The sequence below is a fragment of the Hemitrygon akajei genome, unplaced genomic scaffold (assembly GCF_048418815.1).
Source record: "Hemitrygon akajei unplaced genomic scaffold, sHemAka1.3 Scf000083, whole genome shotgun sequence".
Classification (NCBI taxonomy): Eukaryota; Metazoa; Chordata; class Chondrichthyes; order Myliobatiformes; family Dasyatidae; genus Hemitrygon; species Hemitrygon akajei.
The window spans coordinates 732,342-752,107 of record NW_027331969.1 but is presented as its reverse complement, the minus strand read 5'-3'; positions in this window follow the sequence as shown (position 1 = coordinate 752,107).

Here is a 19,766-nt window from a genome sequence, read left to right as displayed (position 1 = left end):
TGGAAACTGGCTCAACTGCTCTTCCTCCATATATCCGGTTTCAGGATGTCTAGGCAAGATCTCAGACTCCTGTTCATGAACATCATTGCAGGTGTTTGATTTGTCATCGCCTGGACTGAGTTCCAATGCACCAAAAAGAAAAAAGCTGTTCACCTTCTGTTTCAGAGAAATGTCCTCCTTGTCCATAGTTTTGTTTGAATGCTTAAAGGTTTGGATAAAACTTTCAACTAACTCATTAGTTTCTGTGTGGTGGTGATCTGATTTGAAATATCTGATGCCATTTCCCTGCATGAATAGTCTAAACTCCCCTGACGTCTATTCTGGTCGATTGTCACCCATAATTTGTTCACCATCAGCAACTTGTGGAGAAGGCAGTTGTCAGAGTGGAGGAAGAGCAGAGTGATCGGGTTCACTGGTATGACCTTCTGCCATCGCGAATGAACATCCACAGCAGCCAGAAACACGGAATCCATGAAAAGCCCAGCAAAGTCAATATGCACATCTATCCACAATGAAGACGGCCATTCCCACAGGCGTAACGGTGCCTGTAGGGGTGCATTTTGAACTTCGTGGCATCCCAAACAGCTTTTGTCCAAGTCTGCAATCTATCTCCTATTCCTGGCCAACACTCGTAACTCCGGACGAGACTCTTCATCTTCACTGTATCCAGCTGTCTTTCGTGCAGAGTTTCTAACGCCCTGGTGCACAGTTTAGAGGGAAACACGGCACGAGGCACATCAGCGTTCTTTGACTTACCAACAGTTGGTCTCATCTCACTGAGAGCGCTGGAAACATAGGGCTGCCTATGAGCTGGCCATCCTTGCATGGTGATTTCATAGACTTCCGACAATGTTGTGTCATTCCTTGTTTCTCTTTCTGTTACTGACTGTGTTACTGGAGTTGATACACCAATGAAGTCCCAAAACGTCGACTGCACTCTTTTCCATAGATGCTGCCTGGCCTGATGAGTTCCTCCAGCATTTTGTGTGTGTCGCTTGGACTTCAAGCATCTGCAGATTCTCTCGTTTTCCTTTAAAAAGGGAGCATGCCTTATGAAAAGGGAGCTTTGCACATGAAAATAGGGTTCACTGAACACGGCCTTTCCTCCTTGAAGCGACGGAGGATGAGAGGTGACCTGATGGAGGTGTACAAGATACTGAGAGTCATTGATCATGTGGATAGTCAGAGGCTTTTTCCCCAGGGCTGAAATAGCTAGCACGAGGGGGCATTGTTTTAAGTTGCTTGGAAGTAGGTACAGAGATGTCAGGGGTAAGTTTGTTTACGCAGATTATGGTGAGTGCCCAAAATGGGCTGCAGGCGGAAAAAATAGGGTATTTTAAGAGACTCCTATATGGGTATATGGAGCTTAAGAAAATAGAGCGCTATGGGTAAGCGACTTATTCGGCACAGCTTTGTGGGCCGAAGCGCTTGCATTGAGCTGTAGGTTTTCTGTGTTTCTATGTTACATACCTCGAGCAGACTAAACAAACACACAGGCCGGTATCCTGGCAACAGTCTGGACTTGCAGCCGAGGCAGACAAATAGGTTTGGTAAAACAATGCCGGGGACTGTTGGGGGTTGGGCAGAACACTCCGGGAGGGGGAGGCACAGAATCCCAACTTTAAACGGAGCCCGTCTGAGGGGCGAACAGCAGATTCCCTTGAGAAAGCCACAGGACAGGGCGACACTGTGTTGTTTCTCCCAGTCCATCAGTAATAACCCCACCAGCTAAACATACAGGTAACCTAACTTTTAAACAGGTTTAACGAGGAGAAAGATCCCAATAAAGACACTTGGGGAACCTGGATAATGAAGACGTGGGCCATCTCAAAGTTGGGATAGTGAAGGGATACGGTGTATCCACGAGGAGGCTGACAAACCTAGAGGGATATTTTCCCCGCTGCCCACATCATCACATCCTTACAATGAAGCTGGTCGGGTGTTTAAGAATGCGTATGGTGTGTTGGACTTCATTAGTCGGGACATTAATCTCAAGGGCCATGTTGAGCTCTCTGAAAGTCTAGTTAGACGACACTGAGAGTTTTGTGTCAGTTCTGGTCTCCTCCTGATAGGAAAGTCGTGGAGGTTTTAGAGAGGGAGAGTAGGAAATTTACCCAGGGCATTGTTTTGCTTCAGCCAGTATGCGGGTGTACGGCTGAATCACGGCAAACTGGAACTTGAACCTGAAGCGGTCGGGGAAAGGCTGCTGGAATGTAAACATCCCTCACCGTAGACGAGCCAGTTCCACATTAACCCTCCATCTCCCTCGGCAGATTCCAACACTTCTGAATGTGAGGACGTTGGAGGATTCCCTCAAAGCAGCTGCACAAGTTGATAGACCGAAAGGCCATGATAGAAAGGATCACAATGGGAACATTAGGCCCATCGAGTCTGCCTGCCATCCCACCATGACTGATTTCTTCTTCTGTGCAAATTCTGTTTGATTTCTGATCCTCAGGGTTCTTCCGGGCCCGTGTCCGTATAGTGACACAGTGGGCAGAAGCTTCTGGAATGATGAGCTGGATTGTTGTTACCTGTGAGACTGGCCACACTCAGGGTGGAGGACTGATCATCAGCAGACACCCTCCCATCGTGATGTAGGAACCACGAGCCATATTTAAATGACAAAAACACAAATTTAAAAAATATCAAATAAAAATCGCTGAATCACACCGAATCGTTGGTCACTGATTCCTACCCGCTTTACCCTGGGCAAAGCATCGTGAGGAGAGAAATGTGGGACACACCGTTAAAGAGTTGCTTCTGACCGTGAACATAGAATTATAGAACCAAAAACAGGCCATTCATCCCACCTATCAGACGCCAAACTACCGTGCTGCCTCGACCCATCGACTGGATGTGTCGCTCCCTAAATCCCAGCCCTCATTACCTGTGCAGATCACTCTTAAATGTGGAAACCGAAGCCGCATCCACCACTTGCGCTGGCAGCCCGTTCCACACTCTCACCCCCTGAGTGAATGTTCCCACCTCACCTTCCCCTTCGGCACTTCAATGAAAAAATGTCTGAAATAGCCTCTCCCATTTTTGCAAGAGCGATCAGGCCCATTTATTGGGAACCAGGGCACACCATCTTTAATTACCCACAAAGTTTATTGAAGACTGCACCAAAGTTAGACCATGATGCAATCCACAATGTAGTTACAATCCTGTTACAAAATAAACATAATTATCTATCTGTATCCGGTATACAAACAACATATACATATTTACGCATCCCCATCACCAGAGACATTGATGCCATGTATGTTCGGAAAGGGACCAGTAAGCCAACCCGAGCTTATCAACCCGGTTTAAAACACTTTATTAAAAATAACGTTAACGACATTGAAGTGCGTACAGTGAGCCGAATGACAACAGAATGACAAGACAATATTTGCGTGTGTAAGGAGTGTGTTTATCGAGCGCTGCCCGTCACAAGCCGAATGGCCGAATCCTGCTCCTGTATCTTATGGTCTCCCATCGTCGTGGAGCCTCAAATGTGGCTGCACGTGTTGATAGACCGAAGGGCCATGAGATAAAGGAGCAAAATTAGAACATTAGGCCCTTCCAGTCTGCCTGCCATCCCATCATGACTGATTTCTTCTCCTGTGGAAACTCTGTTTAATTTCTGATCCTTAGAGTTCTTCCAGGAGTTAAAAATAACTAGTGACCTTAATTTCAAAATTCCAGTTTATCTTAGAGTACAAACAAACATACAAATCCTCAGCAAACTAAACAAAGAGCTGAAAACGATGGCAAGAAGTGTAAGGCAAAAACGTCAGCGTTTCTGAAAAATCTATCACTTCTATAATAAGATAAAGGAACTTACTTCGATGATGATGAATTTTTTAACAGGATAATAAATTCTTCTCCTGCTTCCAGCCGGGTAAAGGTGTCAATTTTAACCGATGTTTTCATTACAAACTGTGCCATCTTCATCGGTGATGATGCCTGGGCATGTCTAGTCCAGTGGTATATATATTTCCGTCAGCCGCCCCGATTAGACATGCCCAGGCATCATCCCTGACGAAGATGCAGAGTTTGGTAACGACATGTTGATTGAAATAGACACCTGTACCCGGTTGGAAGCCTGAGAAGAGTTTAAACGTCATCTACGCCGGGAAATCACTGGGTCCTTTATTTTAAATTAATACGCTGCATAATTTCAGTAAATGTAGCACATGTGTAATGTGCTCATCCTTAAACAATGAAAAGTGAGAAAGGTGATATATCGGTATGGAGAGGCCACTGCACAGGATCGGAAAATGCTGCAGAAAGTTGTAAACTCAGCCAGCTCCTTCATGGGCACTGGACTTCACAGCATCCAGGACACATTCAAAAGATGATGCCACAAAAAGGTGGCATCCATCACTACCGACCCCCATCACACAGGACATGCCTTCGTCTCATTGCTCCCATCAAGGAGGACGTACAGGGTCCTAAAGAGCCACTCACTGTTTCAGGTACAGCATTTTTTCCCTCTACTATAAGATTTCTGAATGGACAATGAGCCCATGAACAGTTGCTCAGTATTTTCCCTCTCTTTTGCACTACTTCTTAAATATAATGTTGTACATAGTTGTTGTAATTTATACTTTTTATTACTATGTATTGCAATGTACTGCTGTCACAAAACAACAAATTTCACACATATGCTGCTGATATTAAACCTGATTCTGATACTCAGACACACACAGCTGGGCTCAGACATACAACACTCCCACATTCCTCCTTTTGTGACACCCTGCTTGCTCCGTGGACCCCGGTATGAAGCTCAAACTGTTGCAACACCTGCCCTTTAAATTCATGGCTGAGGCTGTGTTGTGTCTGTTCACTGTTTGAGTTCGATATTAAATGAAGAGCTTTGAATGGGAAGGAAGGTTTGAATACAAGAATAAAGATCTCCTCTGAAGGTATATGGGGTCCTGGTGAGAGCGTACATGGAACACTGTGCACAGGTCTGGTCTCTCTCCCAGAGAGTCAGTCTGTGGGATGAAGGGAATGAAGAAAAGGTTTCCCAGATTGATTTGGGGGGAGGGAAGGATGAGGAGGTGTCCTTGGAGAGATTATATGGACAGGATAGCGGTAGGTATGATGTTTCCGGGTTGTGGTTTGGAACCAGGGATCCAGACTCAAAATCAGAGGTCAGCTCAGCAGGACAGAGATGAGGAGAAAGTTTCTCACCCAGTGTGCGGTAAATATTTTTGAATTTTCCCCACAAGGTTTCTGAATTGAAAAGGCAAATTTGGTGTCTCAGCGATGTTGGGAACTTTGCATGAAAGTGGCGCTGAGGTGAAAGGTCAGGCATGTTCCGAATGGCGATGCATCCTCCTGTTTCTTATTTTCTAAAGCACAAGTTTGCCTTTGCGGTGAGAGCACCTCAGATCCATCAGCAGCCGTTGCAGTTATTTCATGTTCTCGTTATTTATTTCCTGAGAAAAATGAAAACAAACAAACCGCTGGAGGAACTCAACTGGTCGGGCAGCAACTGCAGCGATCTGTGGGGGGAAGTGGACAATCGACATTTTGGGTTGAGACATTCCAGATGAAGGATCTCGACCAGGAAGGGTGACTGTACATTTCTCACCACAATTCTTCCAGGATCATGTTTCTTACTGCAGGTTCCAGCATGTGCAGTCTCTTGTGCCTCTCTTTTCAGAACTTGTCCCTTTCAGTCCGGCCTCAGACTGAACCAGGCTCTTCTCTCCGGCTTCATTTCTGTTCTGCTTCTGCTTTAGCCCACCACGCCTACGGGTCGCCAACAGCAGCTCGCCAGAGACCCCAATCCAGGGCCTGGGCTGATGGGCCCTGTGGCTTCTTTTTTCACCACACGACTTCAATCGTCTTCCAGGGGATGGTCCTTCTGATCCCGGGGATGGTCCTTCTGATCCCGGGGATGGTCCTTCTGAACCCAGGGATGGTCCTTCTGATCCCGGGGATGGTCCTTCTGAACCCAGGGATGGTCCTTCTGAACGCGGGGATGAGGCCTTTGGAGATTCAGTTGACGTTTCTGTCGCACTGTTTTTTTTTCACAAGCCCAACCCTCCTCCTTTCGCAGCCGGGCTTAGGCAGTCCAGGGCCACGTTTTCTTTACTGTTCCCACCTGTTTAACATTTTTCTGATCCCACCCTGATATGGAAATAGCCACATTTTTCCCCAATGAACACATCCAGCAAAACCACGGTCAGTGCCCGACACTGCAGCGTACAGGGGATCCGCATCTCCCCGAAAGTGAAAGCATTCTGTATCAGGAAAGTGCTGGAGTTAACATGGCTTCGAAAGGACAGATTGACAGTTGGGACGAGGAGGTAATTTGTCCCATCTGTCTGGATTTCTTCACCGATCCGGTTATTCTGGAGTACGGACACAACTTTTGTCACTTTTGTATCACACGGTGTTGGGAAAGGGAGGAGAGAAACTTCTTCCCGGAATGTAGAGAGGTGATTGCTGACCGCACCCTCAGGGTGAATCGGGCCTTAGCAAATCTGGCTGAAAAAACTCGAAATCTAAACCTGAATCCGAAAGGGAAGGAACGAAAACTTCACTGTGAGGAACATGAGGAAGAACTGAAGCTGTTTTGTGAAACGGACAAGACACTGATCTGTCTGATCTGTAGAGACATGCAGGAACACAGAGAGCACCGCTTCATGCTGATTAAAGAAGCTGTTAAAATGTACAAGGTAAAATCAACCTGAATTCGATACTGACCCCATCGTCAAGTGTATCTCCAAAGTCCGACCTACCGCAAATTGAGCCTCTATATCCAACTTATCCTGACATCTTTCACCATCTCCAGCCGGATTCTACCACCAAACACATCTCTCCCTACACCCAGCCCACTCAGAATCGCTGTCTACGTCACTCCTTTATCCACTCGCTCCTCTCCCTCCCGGCACTGACACCTGCAAGCGGGACAAGTGCTACACCTGTCTCCTACCTGTCTCCTGCTGCTGTGATGTACTGAACCAGAGGTGATTAGGTAAAATAACCCTTAGGAGACAGTGCTCACAACATGATTGAGCTCAACTTGAAATTTGATAAGGAGAAAGTAAAGTCTGATGTTGTAGTATTTCACTGGAGTAAAGGAAATTACAGTGGTCTGAAAGAGGAATTGGCCAAAGCAAACTGGAAGAAGATGCTGGCAATGATGACAACAGAGCAGAAATGGTGTCAGTTTCTGGGAAAATGAGGAAAGTGCAGGATCGATGTATTCCAAAAATAAATAAATACTCAAATGGCAAAATAGTACAACTGTGGCAGACAAGGGAAGACAAGCTATTGTAAAGGCAAACAAGAGGGGCTACAACAAATCAAAATTTAGTAGGCAGAGGATTCAGAAGCTTTAAATACCTACAGAGAGGAACTAAAATAATAATTGGGAGGAGAAGAATGGAATTTGAAACCAAGCTAGCAAACAATATCAAAGTGGATAGTAGAAGTTTTTTTTTCCCAAGTAGGTAAATAAAATAAAAGAGATGAGAGTGGTAATAGGATCGCTTGGAAATGAGGCTGGATATACATTAACGGGGGACAAAGAGATGGCAGATGAGCTAAATGAGTACTTTGCACCAGTCTTCACCGTGCAAAACACTAGCACTGTGCCCGGTGTTGAAGGGTTCGAGGGAAGAGAAGTGAGTGCAGTTACTGTTACAAGGGAGAAGGTGCTCAAAAAGCTGAAAGACCTAAAGGTACATAAGTCACCCGGACCAGATGAACTGCACCCTAGTGTTCTGAAAGAGGTAGCAATAGGCATTCTGGAGGCATTTGAAATGATCTTTTAAACATCATTTGACTCTGGCATCGTGTCAGAGGACCTGAAAATTTCAACTGTCGCTGCACTCATTTAGTAAGGAGGAAGGCATCAGAAAGGAAATTATAGACCACTTAGCTTCACCTCTGTGGTTTCGAAGATGTTGGAGTCCATTGTTAAGTATGCCCATATGGAATACTTCGTGACACAGGACAAGGTAGGACAAAGTCAGTATGGTTTCCTCAAGGGAAAATCTTGCCTGACAAACCTGTTGGAATTCCTTGAGGAGTTACAAGTAGTATAAAGGGGATTGAGTAGATCAGGGGTGTCAAACTCATTTTAGGTCACGGGCCAGATTGGGCAAAATGCAGCTGCATGTGGGCCGGATCAGTCGGGCGCGTGCGAACGCAGCTTTCGTTGCCTCCGTTTTTTCAGCCTGCACTCATGTGTCTCAGTCTCTGCTATAACTACAGTGTTTCACTTTACAAATTCCGTTTCTTATGAAGAAGATTGCCGAGCAAGCAGTATTTTTATGATTGGTATTAACTTACAGTCGTAGGCTACCAGAAAGTTGTGATGAGGGAGAGAGAAAAATGATGCTACGTTGGCTGAGATTGTTTTGGGAGCCTCACCCTTTACGTTAATAAACCATTTGAAATTGAACATTAGCAGACACAAATGTAGACCTAACGTAACAAATTGTAAATGTAGGCTGCACAACTGCACCTAATTTTTATTAGCCTGCTTCCAGCAATCAAACCCAGAAAATGAACAGTTAGCCTCTATTTTTTTATTGAAGTGATCACACTTACAATAACAGTCAGAAAATGAATGAATCACAATATTATGACACTCAATATTCCATAATGCATTTTGCTTACATGTCGCAGAGCATCAAACAATGTCACTCATTTTTCACTTTCTGCTTCCAGACACCTGACATCTGTTGGTCTTAACCAGCCTGTCAACATCAGGGACCAGTTTCTGGGCAGTTCGGATTTTCATAATGTCATTTAGATGTTTGTGTGTCAGCTGCGAGCACAGTTTGGATTTGTTAATGTTCATTATGGGGAACGCCTGCTCACAGAGACATCTTGTCCCGACCATGCAAAGGATCTTTGAGGCAAAGTCTGTCATCTTGGGGTACATTGGTTCGAGGTATTGATAGAATTAGTCCAGACTCACAGTCTCAAATTTATATTTCAAGGTCGAGTTACACTGAATTTCAATTAGTTCCATTTGGAGTTCCTCCGGCACATCCGATGCTGCGGTGACGGCAAACGCCAAGCAAAATAGTGAGAATTCCTTCTCGAGCCGACTGAAGACTTGAAAATGATTCTGAAACTTACTTTCCAGCCGTGATATTTTGTCCTTATAGCTGTCCGTGTTGTCATTATTACCATGAGCGACACACACGGACTGCAAAGAGGGGAAATGAGCTGGGTTGCTCTGGGATAGTTGCATCTCCCACAGGCCTAATTCAATTTGAAAGGCACAAATGCTGTCGTAATATTCCGTAACAAGTTTGTTTCGGCCTTTGCATGTTAACATTAAGCACATTTAAGTGCTCTGTTATATCCACAAAAAATGCAAGATCGTGAAGCCAGTCTGGGTCATCGAACTCTGCCACTGGCTTCCCTTTCTCATTGATGAATAGTCAAATTTCTGCACGTAATTGAAAGAAAATGTTTGAGCACAACACCTCTGCTCAACCAGTAGACTTCAGTGTGGTAGGGTAGGCCGTGTCCAATAATACTTTTGGACAAAAGAGTGTGAAATTGCCGATAGTTGAGTCCCTTGGCTGTAATAAAATTAATCATTTTGATTACTACATCCATGACATTGTCCATTATCAGGCTCCTGCTTCATAACGCCTCTTGGTCTATAATACAATAAAAACGCCAGAACTCTTGCTCTGGATTCTCTGTCTGAACTTTCTCTCTGAGTTTCGCAACAACACCTGCCTTTTTCCCGACCGTGGATGGTGCGCCATCTGTTGCCATGCTGACTCCAGTCAACCCCTAGTCTGTCCAAGGCCTCAACGAGGCTGGAGAAAACGTCGTTCGCCGTTGTGGAGTTTGTCATGGACACCATCTCCACAAACTCCTCTGTGACGGTCAAAGACACCACGATATTCCCAATTGAGCTACATCAGTCACGTTGGTGCTCTCATCAATTGCAATAGAGAAGGCAATAAATGACTTCACTTTGACTTTTAGGTGACTGTTCAAATCTCCTGCAAGGTCCCCGATTCTCTCTGCCACAGTATTCCTTGACAAGCTGATATTACCAAAAGCCTGTCTCATCTCAGGGCACACCAGCACAGCCGCCGTCAGCAAGCATGCTTTGATGAATTCCCTTTCTGCGTATGGCTTCGACGCAGCAGCTATTTTGTTGGCAATAACATAGCTGGCCTTGACAGCTCCATCATGAGTCTCTCGACTTTTGGTGAACACTGATTGCAATTTTCTCACATCTGCTTCAAGCTCGTTCTGAGTGGTCCTGTGTATTTGTCATATTTCCTCCGTGTGACGTTTCATGGTGCCATTTGATATTGTACTCTTTTGTCACAGCCACTGGTTGCGAGCATATCAGACACAAAGGTTTGCCGTTGACCTTTGATGTCAACTTTTCTTTTCTTGGAAAGCATTTTGAACCCTGAGTATTGTGAACAGTTTCGGGCTCCTCATCTAAGGCTACATCCACACTACGCCGGATAAATCCGTAAACGAAGCTTTTTCTCTTCGTTTTTACCCCCCCCCCCCCACACACTAAAACGGCATTTTTATCCCCCAAAACCAGAGCTTTTCAGAAACACTTTCCAAGGTGGGTATTTTTGAAAACGCTGCTTGGGCAGCTCAGCGTGGACGGAGTAACTGGAGACTTTTGAAAACGCTATCAGATGGCAGAGCGCTATTTCATTGTTTTCTTGAACGCAACCTAACAATTTCAGAACAGACGGCAATGAGACTGAAGCAAGAAGAGTTAGAAATGTACTCAGCAAATACTTTAACCCATAATTTACTGAATAAGTAAGTATACTGTACTCACTTTGCCGTTTTTTGTCCTTGCTCATATGAAGGTGGTTTACCTATTTACGCAAGTACTCCTCTGACAATAGATGTGTAACAGCCTAATGTAACATTGTATGGAAATACAAGAAAATACTGATGCAGACATGTTTTATACATATAACAAGGCGCTCTATTAATGCAACAGAATTAGTCAGTTTTTCAATGTTCGTCGTCAGCCTGGTCAATCTGTCCGTACGCTCCAGTATTTGTTTTTTTTTACTTTTAAGTTCTCCTGCGCGAGAGCCAGCAGCTGTCCGTCATTTTAAGTTTTTCTAGTCTGTAACTACACAAATGCGCACTTTTATGGCGAGATTCGAAACCAAACATGTAGCTTGTTTTCGGTAGATGTGTCCTGAGGAGGAGATTCGCCGAGTGTGGACGCCAATCGTTTTTACGTGAAACCGGCGTTTTCAAAATTATCCGGTCCAGTGTGGATGTAGCCAAAGAAAAGATGTGCTGGGATTGGAGAGGGCTCAGAGGAGGTTCACAAGGATGATTCTGGGAATTAAAGGGTTATCATACAAGGAATGTTTGATGGCTCCAGATGTGTACTCGCTGGAATTTACAAAGAATGGTGGGGGGGGGGGGGATCTCACTGAACCTTTTGAATGTTGAAAGACCAAAACTAAGTAAATATGGAAAGGATGTTTCCCATCGTGTGGGAGTCTAGGACAGCCTCAAGATAGAGTGGCATGCATTTAAAACAGGTGCAGAGAAATTTCTTAAGACAGAGGGTGGTGAATATTTGGAATTTGTTACCACAGGCAGCTGTGGAGGCTGTCGTTGAGTGTATTTAAGTCAGAGCTTGGTTGGTTCTTAATCGGCCACAGCATCAAAGGATATGGGGAGAAGGCCGGGCAGTGGGGCTGAGGAGGGAAAGAAGGAACAGCCATCATTGATTGGCCGAGCAGACTCAATGGGCCAAATGGCCTAATTCTGCTCCTATGTATCATGGTCTTAAGGTTTTATAGTTATCAGACCACCACATTGAACCAATGTGAGACTGAGCCCAGGCGCACCAACAAGCATTGACATGGGTCAAGATTTCATCTCGGGAGAAGCACACACAGCATAACCGGCCTGGCAAAGCTCCCTCACACACATACACAGTAAGGACTGGCAGATTGTAGTCAGAGCATCAGCAATGTACATTGTTATTTCCCTCAGTAACCTGGAAACCAATCTATTCAGACATGGTAATTTATTTATTTAAACAAGTCACTCACGTGTCACACATTGTCAACACACACCAGACATGTGATGACACACTGTGACATACAAATACTTCAATGTGTACACACACCATCTGATATTTACCATAATCAACAGACACACACAAAGTAACACAACCCATACATACTATTAGAGTGTGACACACGGTCATCAGGAATGAAATCTGTCTGAAGTGTCGTCACATCAACAGTTCACAGACAGAGGCTGAGATTCTTCAGGAGGATGATCACGGGAGGGTTTTAGCAGATGTTGAAACAAAATCCTTAGGGAGAGGTGACATAGGATTGGAAGTTGTAGAATCATTGTGAGTAAAGTTACAAAACTGCCAGGTTAAAAAGACCCTGATGAGAGTTATGTACAGGCCTCCAAATAGTAGCCATGAATAGAAATGGGATACAAATTTCACCAGGAGATGGAAAAAAAGGACAAGGTGACGGTTGGAATGGGGGATTTCAACATGCAGGTAGATCAGGAAAAGTCATGTTGGTGCTACATTCCAGGGAAGGGAATTTGTCGAATGCCCGCGAGATAGCTTTTTAGATCAGATTATGGTTGAGCCCAATGGGAGAAAGGCAATTCTGGAGTGAGATTTGTATAATGAACCAGATATGATTTGGGAGATTACGGTAAAAGAACCTTTAGGAAGCAGTGATCATAAAATGATAGAATTCAGCCCAAAGTTTGAGAGGGAGATGAAGTCAGATGTATCAGTATCAGAGTGGAGCAAAATTAATTGCAGAGGCATGAGGGAGGAGCTGACCAAAGTTGATTGGAATGGGACAGGAGCAGGGATGAATACAGAACAACAAAGACTGGAATTCCAGGGCAATTTGCATAGATAAATCTCAAAGATGAAGATGTATTATACAGGGAGGATGAGGTAACCGTGCTTGACAAGGGAAGTCAAAGACAGCATAAAACCAAAAGAGAGGGCGTATAACAGAGCAAAAATTAGCCGGATGTTGGAGTATCGAGAAGGTTTCAATAATCAACAGAAAGCAATTACAAAGCCATAAGGAGTGAAAATCAGATATGAGGGAAAGCTTGCCAACAATACTCAAGAGGACAGAAAAACGTAAAGTGTAAAAGAGAGGCGAAAGTGGATATCGGACCCCCTGGAATAGAGGTCGTCAACCCGTCGATCTCGATCGACTGGTCAATCTTTGAGACTTTCCCAGTAGATCCCGAAAAAAAAGAAAAATAAATACACAAATACAATTGAGAGATTGTTTCTGGGGTTGCGGGGTTTTCGTTCCGTTCTTTCTGCCCAGTGCGCATGCGCATAGTCGTCCCCCCCCCCCCCCCCGGCGCTACGCAGTGTACTTCAGTGGTCCCCAACCACCGGGCCGCGAGGAAACAATATGAGTCAGTTGCACCTTTCTTTGTTCCCTGTCACAGCCACTGTCGAACTTGAATCCACGCGAGGTCATCAGTCGCCTAAACGCGCGGCCGGCGGGAATACCCGATGCTACTGGCCCGGCCGCTGGGAAATGCCGATGCTACTATCCCGGAGCGCAGCTGGCGGGAATACCCGATGCTACTGGCCCGGAGCGCGGACAGACGGCTCTGAAGCTGTTTAGCACACTGAATGTTCGTGGGGAATCCCCTGCTAAAATATTCGCAGACGACCTAATTCGGGCTCAAGGTTTCGTAAGTATCAGAGCAGCTACCGCGCTACGATCTGCTAAAACAAACTTTTGTCTGTCGATAGATCCCACAAAGGGCGCGGGCCTCTCGGTCGGTCGCTCGGTTCAGACTGCGACCGCCGCGGCCCTGGCACGGGGACCTCCGACCCTGACCTTGTCCTCTCACCCCACCCATGACCAGCCACACCTGGCCAGGGCGTTTGGCGGCGGGCGGGCAGAGGATGGAGTTCGGGCCTGGAGGCTGTCTAATGCGGCAGTGAAACCCTCTAAACTGCTTCGGTACCTTGAGTCCAAGCACCCTGCACTTAAAGACAATCCTGTTGAGTTTTTTTCGCGGAAAAAAACATGACCAGGGCAGGACAGCAGCTAAGTGGCAAGAGTCGCAGGATTTTACTTCCGGTCTTTTCTGCCCCGGTGCGCATGCGTGTGACTAATCAATTTGGAGTCGATCTCGCCTTTTCCTGAGGCCGAGGTAGTAGATGTTGGGCTTATAAAGGTTGCTGACCACTACCCTAGAAAATGACACTGGAGAGGAGAGATGTGACAAAGGACATGGCAGAGGTACTTATTTAATATCGTGTGTCAATCCTCACTGTGAATGACAACAGCTGTACGTCAGAAATGTGAGAGTGTCCGGGGAGAGAAATGAGTGCTGTTGCTAATACTAAGGAGAGAGTGCGTGGGACGATCGAAGGTCTGAAGGTACCTGGACCAGGTGGACCACACCTCAGTGTTTGGAAAGAGTTAGCTGAAGAGAATATGGGGGCATTAGTAAGGATTTTTCAAGAATCACTAGATCATTCAAGATGACTTGAAATTGCAAAGGTCACTTCACTCTTTAAGAAGGCAGAGCAGCTGGGGAAAGAAAATTATAGGTGAGTTAGTCTGGATGTGGTGTGCTTGGGAAGATGTTGGAGTCCAGTGTGAAGGACGAGCTTTCGGGTACATGGAGACACATGATAAAATAGAGCAAAGACAGCATGCCTTCCCTTAAGGGGAAATCTTGCCTGAAAAATCTGTTGGAATTCTTTGAGGAACACAAAGCCAAGATAGACAAAGAATGATTTGGACGACAGAATTGTTGCCTTTGTGGCCAAGCTTGCAGACGATATGAAGATAGGTGAAGGGGCAAGTAGTGCTGCAGAAGCTCGGAATCTGGGGAAGGACAGAGACAGATCAGGAAATGGGCAAATTAGTGATAGATGGATTATCGGGTGGGGAAGTCGTGCATGCACTTTGGTAGAAGGAATAAAGGCATAGACAATTTTGTAAACAGGGAGAAAATTCAAAACTCATAAGTGCAAAGGGACTTGGGTGTCCTTGTGCAGGATTCCCTCATGGTTAACTTGCAGTTTGTGTCAGTGGTAAGATCGGCAAACTCAATGTTTGCTTTCATTTTGAGAGGATTAGAATACAAGAGCAAGGTTGTAATGCTGAGGTTTTATAAGGCATTGGTCAGACCATATTTGCAGTATTGTCAGCAGTTTTTACACCCTTATATCAGAAAAGATGTGCTGGCATTGGAAAGGGTCCAGGAGGTTCACAAGAATGATTCCGGGAATGAAAGAGTTAACATATGAGGAGTGTTTGTTGGTTCTGGGCCTGTACTCACTGGTGTTTAGAAGAATGGCTGATTTATTATCCCCCTTAACCCTATTCTCCCGCTTCCTCCCCATAACTTTTGAGACTCTGACTAATCAAGAAGTTTACCTATCAACTTGTGCTTTAAAGATCACACATGAGAAAATCTGTGGATGCTGGTAATCCAAGCTACACAGGTCCTGATGAAGGGTCTTGCCTGGTCTCCTGTCTGGAGAGAGTTGATGTCTGGAGGATGTGGGTGGGTCGAGGACCAGATGGCACAGCCTCCAACTGGAGGATGCTCATTTAGAACAGAGATAAGGAGGAATTCCTTTCGCCAGAGAACAGTGAATCTGCAGCAGGCAGCTGCGGAGGACAAATAATTGAGTATATTTAAAGTAGATTAACACACACAAAATGCTGGAGGAACTCAGCAGGCCAGGAAGCATCTATGGATAAGAGTAGACAGTCGACGGCTTGGGCTGAAACCCTTCATCTGGACCTGTATTACTTAAGGATCTGTGCATTTCCATCCCGTGTCCTAATGAGGGGTTGTGGGCGATTGGGTTGTGGGAAAGGGGACAAAGGAATACTCATCCACCATCTTTGTTCCCCTCCAACTTCTCATTATGTCCACACACACAGTTCACCCACAGGCTTTCCACCCCTCCCCCACCTGGTTCTGGTTCAATCGCCCATTCATCTCTCCCCTACTGGTTCCCATTATCACCTTCTTTACTATCTCGAACCTTCAACTTCCCACTTCACACTCAATGCTTGTGAACATTGAATGAAGGGCCTGTTCCTGTGCTGTACTGTTCTATGTTCTCTGTTCCCTGTTTAGAAGAATGGGAGCAGATCTCAGGGAAACACGAAAGTCTTTCAGGGATCAACAGGCAGGATACAGGGAGGATGTTTCACCTGTCTGAGGAGTCAAAGGTCAGGGGTCACTGTCCGTTTGGAATGATCAGCACGGGGGGTGCGTACAGCACAGAAATGTTCCCTTTGACCCATCACCTCTGTGCTGATCTATTTACCCATCTACATTCAAGCGATTGGCCGGCATTAGGTCAGTCTCCCTCTGTGCCTTGCCTATTGAAGTGTCTGTCCAAGTGTCTCTTAAACACAGAGGACTGGAGGCCTGTGACCTGCAGAGGTCGGTGCTGGGGACACGGTTGTTTGTCATTCATATTAATGAATTGTATGAGAACATGGATGACACAGTTAGTAGGTTTGTGGGTGAGGTTTGTGGGTGACACTAAAATTCATGGTATAGTACACTGGGCTCTTGATCAACTGTAGAGTTGGGTACAGTGATAATGTTTTAAAATACATCGTGCCAGGGACGTGGATAAGAAAGGGGGAAAGGAATAATGGGCAAATGGGACCAGCTCATTAAAGCAAGCTGGTCGGCACGAACAAGTTGGGCCAAAGAGCCTCTGTGACCTCCTGTTTAAATCCATTCACTCACCCCCTTCCCATCTGAATCCACCCCTTTCCTGCACTCGTTTCTGCTGTCTCTCTCCCCTATTCATTTTTGTTCTTGAGGGAAGATGTCGATCTGAAACGTAGACTGTCCATCTCTCTCCACACATGCTGCCTGACCCACTCGGTTCCTCCAGCATTTTGTGTCTGTTTGATCGGGAAATCTCTGCTCTTCTTCCAGCGGAAAGATATTGGAGAGATATTAGTTGCCCACCCGCTTCCCTGGGAAGGTTGCCTGTCGGCAACCCGACTGCGCCTAAGGCCCACGGGCTTTCCACTGGTCCTGGGGACGCTTTACCCGAAGGATCCCCCAATCTCTGGGGCAGCGCTGCCTGAGTCTCCCCACAATGACGGGGGACTCTCAAATTCTCTGCTTCTCCCCCCAGTCTCTGTCACCCTGGATGTGGAAACGGCAAATCCATGGATCAAGGTGTCTGAGGATCGGAAGTGTGAGATGGACCCGGACCCGGAGGAATCTCCCTGACACCGGGAAGAGATTCACAAATCGGGCTTGTGTGCTGGGATCGGAGGGATTCACATCGGGGAGACATTACTGGGAGGTGGAGGTGGCGGGGAATCAGGACTGGTATCTAGGAGTCGCCGCAGGGTCTGTGGAGAGGAAGAGAGGGGTCGGACTGAGTCCGGAGATCGGATTCTAGGTCATTGGGCGGTATTATGACGTGTTACTTCGGAATTATGACATGATGAAAGTTCGTACCTCCCCTGAGTCCCGTCTCCCTGCCGGTCCCATCCCTGGGAGGGTGGGAGTTTATCTCAGTTACGAGTCCGGGACAGTTTCATTTTACAACGCGGAGACCAAGTCCCATCTCCACAGCTTCACTGGGAATACATTCACGGGGAAACTTTATCCTTACTTTGTGACTGGGGATGAAAACCAGTGGCTGAGAATCTGCTCCGGTTCCGCTCCGGGTCTGTAAATGGGTCGGGTCCTGGGACTGGGGTCGGGTCCTGGGACTGGCGTCAGGAGTAAGATCACTGTAAATGTAAATATGCGGAGAGTGAAATAATCATGAGATGAGAATTGTCGATCCATTAATTTTAACTCGTTCACTGCGTCCAACAACAGAATAGAATAAGGTCCTGAGCTACCCCGGGTCCTACAGTCCACCCGTAATGAGACAGGTTAAATGGGACAAGTGGGGGTGGTGTTGACTGGAAAAGACAGTGAAGATTGTTCATTAAGTTCATCTGCCATTTCTTTGTCCCCCATTACTACTTCACCAGCATCATTTTCCAGTGGTCCAGTATCAACTCTCATCTCCCTTTCACTCTTCATGTAACTGAAAACTAAACTTTTAGTAACCTGATTTATATTATTGGCCAGTTTGCCCTCATATTTCGTCTTGACCATTCTTATGGCTTTTTTCGTTGCCTTTTGCTGGATTTTAAGAGCATCCCAATAATCCAACATCCCACTCACCTTTGCTACCTTATATGCCATTTCCTTAGGCGTAACACAGTCCTTAACTTCCCTTGTCAGCCACGGATTCCTACCCCTGCCATTTGAGAACTTCTTCGGTGGGACATGTCTCTCCTGCTATTCCCACATCCGTCAGCCACCTCTGTTAAGCCGTCATCCCTAGAGTAACGTCCCGATACAATTGGGACATTTCCATTATTATATGCCTTTGCCTGTTCAATACTGTGAATTAATTTAAAGTCAGTCCTATAACTTAATAAAGTTTTTATCTGAAAACTATCAACCCCTCAAAGATTGTACTGAAGGCTGCATTTGATTTTTTTCTCCCATATCTGCTTCACACTGAAATAGTATGTGTTTAAAAGTTCCATAATGACAAAATGTACACGACAGTCATACGAAGCAAGGTTAGCAGAGCTGGGACTTTTGTCTTTGGAGCGTAGAAGAATGAGAGGGGACTTGATAGAGGTCTACAAGATTATGAGAGGCATAGATAGGGTGGATAGTCAGTACCTGTTTCCCAGGGCACCAATAGCAAACACCAGAGGGCATAGGTACAAGATTAAGGGATGGAAGTTTAGGGGAGACATCAGGGGTAAGTTTTTTACACAGAGGATTGTGAGTACCTGGAATGACTTGCCAGGGATGGTGGTGGAGGCTAAAACATTAGGGGTATTTAAGAACCTCTTGGACAGGCACATGGATGAAAGAAAATTAGAGGATTATGGGGTAGTGAGGGTTTAGTACTTTTTTTAAGGATTATATGGGTTGGCACAACATGGAGGGCTGAAGGGCCTGTTCTGTGCTGTAGTCTTCTATGGTTCTATGGTCCTATGACACAGAATGAAGTTTTCTAATTAGATACAAGGCATAATTAAGCATAGTGTTGGCAATTCTAAGTCGTGTCAATATCATCCCTTCCCTTCCTGTTTTAAGCCCTTCTTCCATAAACCCAACTTGTTTATGTATTCTGTAAAGGCGTCAGTCCTTATGTCAATTTTCCTACAGATCTTGCAATAAGTCCTGAATTCTTAACCCTACCATCTCCTTAGCTTCTGATTTACGAAGTGGAATGTCTATATCCACAGTTGAACTTCTAACAGGTTTTGTTGCTAAACAGTCAACCCCATCATTTCCCTCAACAGTGCGATGTGCAGGGCCCATAAGGTGCAGACATATGAACTGAACTTTGTATATGAAATAATGCTTGATGAGTTTCCAACAGTCAATCTGACCTACTGCCAGAATGTCCTGTTTTAAGGCTCATCAAAACCGAAAGAGAATCTGAACAAATTACAAGTTTGCAAGGACCAATTTCCTCCACACACTGTAACCCTAAAATCAAAGCAAAGAATTCTGCTCCATAGACCCACAAACGGCTGGTAAGTGATTTCTTTATCATTACCTGCAACTCAGGCACACACAAACAATGAAAACAGACACACCAACATTCCCAGTTAAATTATGTTTTAATCCATCTGTAAAAATGCTGACTGTATGTTAATAACTTTCATTAATATACTCGTGAACCAACAGACTCTCAGGCAGAACAGAAT